At 44.5% G+C, this 7,169-nt stretch overlaps 1 pseudogene; it reads right to left on the reverse strand.

The window, feature by feature from the left end:
* On the reverse strand, positions 1-118 carry LOC124723844 (annotated as a pseudogene).
* Positions 119-7,169: the final 7,051 nt, after the last annotated feature.

Below are 7,169 nucleotides of genomic sequence, written 5' to 3' on the forward strand. Positions count from 1 at the left end.
TGGCAACAGCACATGGCGGCCTGGATGGTCACCCATCCAAGTGCCGGCCACGCCCGACAGCGCTTAACTTCGGTGATCTGGTGGGAAACGGTGTATCCACTGCGGCAAGGCCGTTGCCCAACCCGAGTTAGACTGTTGCTAATTGGAGTTTCGTTCACGCGATGAGCGACGTTTACAGCTATCGATAACGGTTTCTCGCGAGGTTGGTGTTAACCGCCGTCGCTCCGACCGAGCCCGAGTTGTATCGACTTGAGTCTATGCCTACAGAACGAGATGTCACTCACTGTGATCTCTAAAAGTGCGGTATCTTGTTATGGTTTGTTTAGTCAAAATTCGTGAAGCGTTTGATAAGTGTCATATTCAAGGCGGTTAAGATCGTCCCATCGCCGTCCAAATCTTACAGGAGATTCAAAGTGGCTCACGAGTGTATTCAAATTTCAGCCTGTAGTGTGGCATTCATTAAACTTAGGCTAGGCGCAAATTGAGAAGCGTATAGCACGTGTGACGTGACACGACACTACAGCGCGACACGCTCGTGCCGCACGAGTTGCGCAGGTCCAGCGCATATTGCGACGCGTACACCATACTTCGCACGCGCCGACTGGCGACGCTCTCCGCTGACAGAACTGAAGCACGCGCAACCTGTTATTTTCCTCAAACGGTTTTACAGAAACTATTCACTTACTTGTAGCGTTACATGTCAGATTCGTGGTGAAGTGCCCATCATCTCGCTAATGGCCATTCTTATTGTGATTTACACGTTTTAGTAAGACACTACGCAAAGCTCAAAAAGTTTGCAACGAAAATTAGGGGTCGCTATGATTTTGCGTTTGGTGCGTAATACACCATATGTTGCTGCGCATGAAATTTAGCTAACATATTGAATTTTTGTTTAGACTTGGGAAGAGGTCTCTATCTGCCTCCGATCTCGAAAAATTGATCCTATGTAGCGCGCTCACTTCCGATCTCACGCCCGCGAGAATGAAGTACTCGCAACATTTCTCATGTCTCCTAAACGGCTAGAGACATCGAAACGAAAGTTTGGCGAATGATAGCACACAAGGAGGAGAGTGTTTTGCCAATTCTTAGCACATGGATCTTTCTTATCAATGGCGATATATCAGTACTTATACTTACCTTTTCACTCCAGTGATTGCAATTTTTTAAGAGTTGTCGACAGCTAGTGAAACAAGAGCTTCCTAGTATGGAAATAAACATGAAATTTCTTCTTTTATGTTACAGCAAACCGACACTATGAGGTTTTTCGTAAGCTATTGAGCTCTATGATTGCCAATTACTTGTTTAATCAGGCACTCCGTTTCGGAATTCTGTCGCAATAGCTGCTGTGAGATGAGTTTGGCAAATTACACTATGACAAAGGAAGTACAATGAAACCAGTCACCAAGAGAAATGTGGCCGTTACTCATAAATGATGATGCTTCTTCGAATGAGAAAAGGTTAACAACTAACACAAAATTAGATTGCCAGTTCCGTTGGAATTTTGGTGGAATCCCCGTAACCCATCGTATTTTTAACACTCAGCGACTAGAATGGAAACTTACCAAAGGATTTTATTCCTTCTCCTGACCTGAGCAGTATTAAAATAATGACAAGCGTTCCTTCAGGCGGAATGATAGGTACATCCCAGATACTGGTTTTTGTGGCGGTGTTCGTAGCGACAAACAATTCGCGGTAGAAACGGCTTACGAAGTCACCGCCACACTTTTAATAGCGGGCCGACCGGTCCGCTGGAACAGTGAACAGAAAGATGAAAACCCAAACACTCTGATTAAATAAAAGTCGGTACTTATCTTTATTAACGAAGATACAGAAACACAGTGGTGAACTCCGTGTCTACAGAAATCTGTCTAGTTCGAGTCGGAGCGGCTAGGTCAGCGTCGGCTGACGACAAACAACAACTCTGCTGCGATGAACACACAACTGACTAGCAAGTACACAATTCGGTGGCGAGTATACAACTGAGCGGCGAATACAGAACTGTCCTAGCGCTCGCGACTCCAGCGCTTAAGAACCCAGAAGCCAGCGGTGGCGCGCGCAGACTTGCGGCGATTTGCTGTCTCGCTGGCGCTGCTTATGCGGACGGCGTCCGGACTTTGATGCTGCCAACCTTTTGGCAGCGGGCTCGGGTGGCATTACTGGCTAGGATATAGCACTGGTTACTCACCAACTGCTTGCCATACTGACAATGTGTGATCGCGAATAAAATAGCTGTTACTGAGAAAAATAAAGAATTGATCTGTCGCACAACACAGTGGTCAGTGTATTGTCAGCAGCGGAGGAAAATGCGAGCGACAGGAATGCACAAGCTAGCCATGTGTGCCTTGTGAGTTGGAGTTCGAAAAACATTGTCATGAAAGTAGATCTGCCTTTGTCAGCAGTACATTTCAACAAATTAAATATATCTAATCATAACACTCTTTTAGGATATTCCTACTGTTGCAATAATACCGACCATTTTCTTCATTTGTGTAGCCTGTTGTATAATTAGTTTATTAATGCTGTTATTTGCATGCAACAACTAAAATGCTTTTTCTCATCACGGCGAACCAATTAAAACATCGTTATTTGTGACTGCTTTTCGACTGTTTCTAGCTTGTAGTGGAAACTTGATATTCACATGCATGTAGTACAGTGTGTCGTATTACATTATTATATTTATATCCAAGTAATCACAGTGAGACTTCTATACCTCAGATCTTGGGCGCTTTTTACCAGGAGATTACAACTTTCCAAATTTTAGTAACAGATCGTACAGATACGCCAGCATACTAGGCAGCGAGAAGATAACCTTGTTTTACTTTCCTGCCTTGCTTCTTAATCACATGATTTTATAATATTCTTTGCTTCCTTATTCTTGCGATTTAAAAACATCGCGGAGGCATGTGATACAATTCCAGCGGCCAATGGTTCACCAGTTACTGAAGTATGCATTTTTCTTGACAGAAGAAAAACAAAACGAAACAACACAGATACAAGTAACAGAAAAGTATAATGTACTAACGAAGAAAGCTGGAGCGTTTAATTGGCGAAAAACGAAACACTACCCAAAGGCAATAAAATTTAGTATACAGTAAGGCAATATTTAACGTATGGGCAATACTACCACTGCTCATATGCGCGGTGCCGATGTGAGCATATGGCCGGACTATTTTTCCGCTCCCCGCCTCAAATTTCCCACGGTGCTAGCGAGGCAAGCGCGACGCTCGGCGCGAGAAACTGTGCCTCAACCACAACGCCGCGCGACCTGGCGCAGGCGCGTGTCGCGTCCCAGTCGCGTCGCGTTGCAATTGGCGCGGTCCCATTTGAATCTGTGATGTTACAAAAACACGGGCTGCGCTGCGCCGCGCCACACGCGCTATACGCGTCTCAATTTGCGCCTAGCCTTAGCGTTACCAATGCGTTTTCCATGACGCGCTTTGCAAGAGGATGTTGTACTTAATACCCATCTTTTAAAAAGATAAAAAAACTAAAATCGTTAATTGTTATTTTGAAAAGTTGGTGACGTGTAAGTAAGGTCTAAAACTTGAAAATACTGAGCTCTAGCTTAGTGTCCAATGCTTCCCTCGTGTGGACTGTATGGTCTGCACAGACGTTTTTTTTCTTTAATAAAATTTTTATGTTGTTCACAAATTGCTACACCTAAACTTTTCACCCTAAATGAGGTCATAGAGGCATTGTATTTGCCGAATGTACTTCTGACTAAGATGCGATTCTGGTAGTTAGAGTTCAAGGTCTTTGTTAATCATGCCTTTTGTGTTCTTGTGGTGGTATTTCCATAGAAATTTCATGTTTCTCTACATCTAACTGGGAAGCAAAATACTAGTTATCATAAATGTAGCTTTAAAATATTTTAATACAACGAAATACTTTCTTAAAAGTTTCATCCGTTATTTCACGTATTTTTTATATTTCTGGCTGAGAAACCATATACCTGTTTTGGTAGTTCTAACGTCATAATTGCCTGAAAAGCAGCATATTTACTAAAAGCTTTCTATTTCATCCCTTTAGAGTGTAATTTCGAACAATCGCTTCTTAAACGATTCCTATGTTGTAAGATCCACACCATCTCCAAATTTTAAATTCTTATCTTTAGCGGTTTGGGCTGGGTGATGGTGAGTCAGTGAACCAGGTCGACCCCATCCCACCCCATTGGGGTTGAATTTCCAAAAACACTGAAACAAGTACTTTTTTTAAATTTCTGACTGAGAAGTCAAATACCAATTTTCGTAGATCTACATTTAAAAATCTTTAGTAGTTCCTTAATAATGATTTATTTTAAAAAATCTTTCACACGGTGTTTTAGCCCTGTAGGGGCTATATTTAAAAAAATGCTGAAACACGTATTTTTTTATTTCTGACTGACAAACCCAATACTGATTTTTGTAGGTCTAGCTTCAAAATTGCCGTAATACGCGACATGGTTTCAAAATACATTTCATCGCCTTCCTTACCCCCTTAGGGGTGGAATTTTGGAAAATCACTTCTTAAACGACGCCTACAGTATAAGATCAATACCCTCTGCAAATTTGAAGTTTCTAATCTTAGTGATTTGGGCTGAGCGATGATGAGTTGGGAGTGAGTCAGTCGGGACATTACCTTCTACATAAATAACATACTATATTCATCGTGGAAAGGGACATCAATGTTAAGACTTTTTGGTTAAAGTGCAGCAGCTATTCGTGCTTGTGGCTGGGCATTTGGCTACAAAATCGCCGATTATGAAGTGCTCTCAAGACAAGAAATTGAGTGATACACTATGTGATCAAAAGTATCCGGACACTTCCCAAAAACATACATTTGTCATATTAGGTGCACTGTGCTGCCACCTACTGCCAAGTACTCCATATCAACGACCTCAGTAGTCATTAGACATCGTGGGAGAGCAGAATGGGGCGCTCCACAGAACTCACGAATTTCGAACATGGTCAGAAGATTTGGTGTGACTTGTGTCATACGTCTGTACGCGAGATTTCCACACTCCTGAACATCCCTAGGTCCTCTGTTTCCGATGTGATAGTGAAGTGGAAGCGCGAAGGGAGACGTACAGCATAAAAGCGTAAAGGCCGAACTCGTCTGTTGACTGACAAACCGCCAACAGTTGAAGAGGGTTGTAATGTGTAATAGGCAGACGTCTATCGAGACCATCACACGGAAATTCGAAACTGCATCAGGATCCACTGCAACGACTATGACAGGCGGGAGGTGAGGAAACTTGGATTTTATGGTCGAAGCGGTTCGGGGCGCTTCAGTCCGGTTGGTTGGTTGGCTCTGAGCACTATGAGACTTAACATCGATGGTCATCAGTCCCCTAGAACTTAGAACTACGTAAACCTAACTAACCTAAGGATGTCACACAACACCCAGCCATCACGAGGCAGAGAAAATCCCTGACCCCGCCGGGAATCGAACCCGGGAACCCGGGCGTGGGAAGCGAGAACGCTACCGCACGACCACGAGATGCGGGCGCTTCAGTCCGGAACCGAGCTGCTGCTACGGTCGCAGGTTCAGATCCTGCATCGGGCGTGACTGTGTGTACTGTCCTTAGGTTAGTTAGGGTTAAGTAGTTCTAAGTCCAGGGGACTGATGACCTCAGTTGTGAAGTCCCATAGTGCTTAGAGCCATTTGAACCATTTTTGTGGTCGAGCGGCTGTTCATAAGCCACACATCGCTCCGGTAAATGCCAAACGACGCCTCTCTTGGTGTAAGGAGCGTAAACAATGGACGATTGAACAGTGCTAAAACGTTGTGTGGAGTGACGAATCACGTTACGCAATGTGGATATCTGATTGCAGGGTGTGGGTATGGCGAATGCCCGGTGAACGTCATCTGCCAGCGAGTGTAGTGCCAACAGTAATATTCGGAGAAGGTGGTGTTATCAAATGGTTCAAATGTCTCTAAGCACTATGGGAATTAACATATAAGGTCACCAGTCCCCTAGACTTAGAACTACTTAAACCTAACTGACCTAAGGACATCACACACACCCATGCCCGAGGCAGGCTTCGAACCTGCGACCGCAGCAGCAGCGCAGTTTCGGACTGAAGCACCTAGAACAGCTCGGTCACAGCGGCCGGCGGTGGTGTTATCGTGTTGTCGTGTTTTTCATGCAGGGGGCTTGCACCCCTTGTTGTTTTGCGTGGCAATATCACAGCACAGGCGTACATTGATGTTTTAAGCACCTTCTTGCTTCCCACTGTTGAAGAGAAATTCGGGGATGGCGATCGCATCTTCCAACACGGTGGAGCACCTGTTCTTAATGCACGGCCTGTGGCAGAGTGGTTACACGACATTAACATCACTGTAATGGGCTGGCCTGCACAGAGTCCTGACTTGAATCCTATAGAACACCTTTGGGATGTTTTGGAACGCCGATTTCGTGCCAGGCGTCACCGACCGACATGGATACCTCTCCTCAGTGCAGCACTCCATGATGAATGGGCTGCCATTCCCCAAGAAACCTTCCAGCACCTGACTGAACGTGTGCCTGCGAGAGTGGAAGTTGTCATCAATGGTAAGGTTAGGCCAACACCATATTGAATTGCAGCATTACCGATGGAGGGCGCCACGACTTTGTAAGTCATTTTTAGCCAGGTGTCCGGATATGTTAGAAGATTTGTAATAATATTGAGTGTATAGCTTGCAGGCAACAAATTTCAGTAGATGGAGTGTATTGATTTGACGTCAGGTAGCTGTATGTCAGGCACTCAAAAAGGTGTTTTCACTGCCGATTTCGTATAAGAAACAGAACTGCAATCAAAAAGGTATGGAAACTGTGTAGACGCTAACGAGAGAAATGAAAGCTGTGACAATTTTTCTACCAACTCTGTTTGGTTACCATATGTTAAGAGCAGTCACAACCTTAGCAGAAGTGAATGTGGCAAACGACATCGAACGTTAATTAAGCTTTTCCTGCCAACTCAGTTTGAACGAGCTTATGGTCAACTCGATTTGCACAGCGGGCGACGCTGAGTTAACGGTTTATTTCGTGTTAGTTCAGAGCTCACCGCTACTTTCGCACCGACCGGACCCGAGTTTATCCGAGCCAGATGTCTATACCTTCATTAACGCGCGCGAACTGAGCGTTACCACAGCCCGTATCTTCCACATTTCAAGCCTAAACCCATCATGCTCGTTGCGATTATATATGT

Source organism: Schistocerca piceifrons, chromosome X (genome assembly GCF_021461385.2).
Source record: "Schistocerca piceifrons isolate TAMUIC-IGC-003096 chromosome X, iqSchPice1.1, whole genome shotgun sequence".
Taxonomy (NCBI): Eukaryota; Metazoa; Arthropoda; class Insecta; order Orthoptera; family Acrididae; genus Schistocerca; species Schistocerca piceifrons.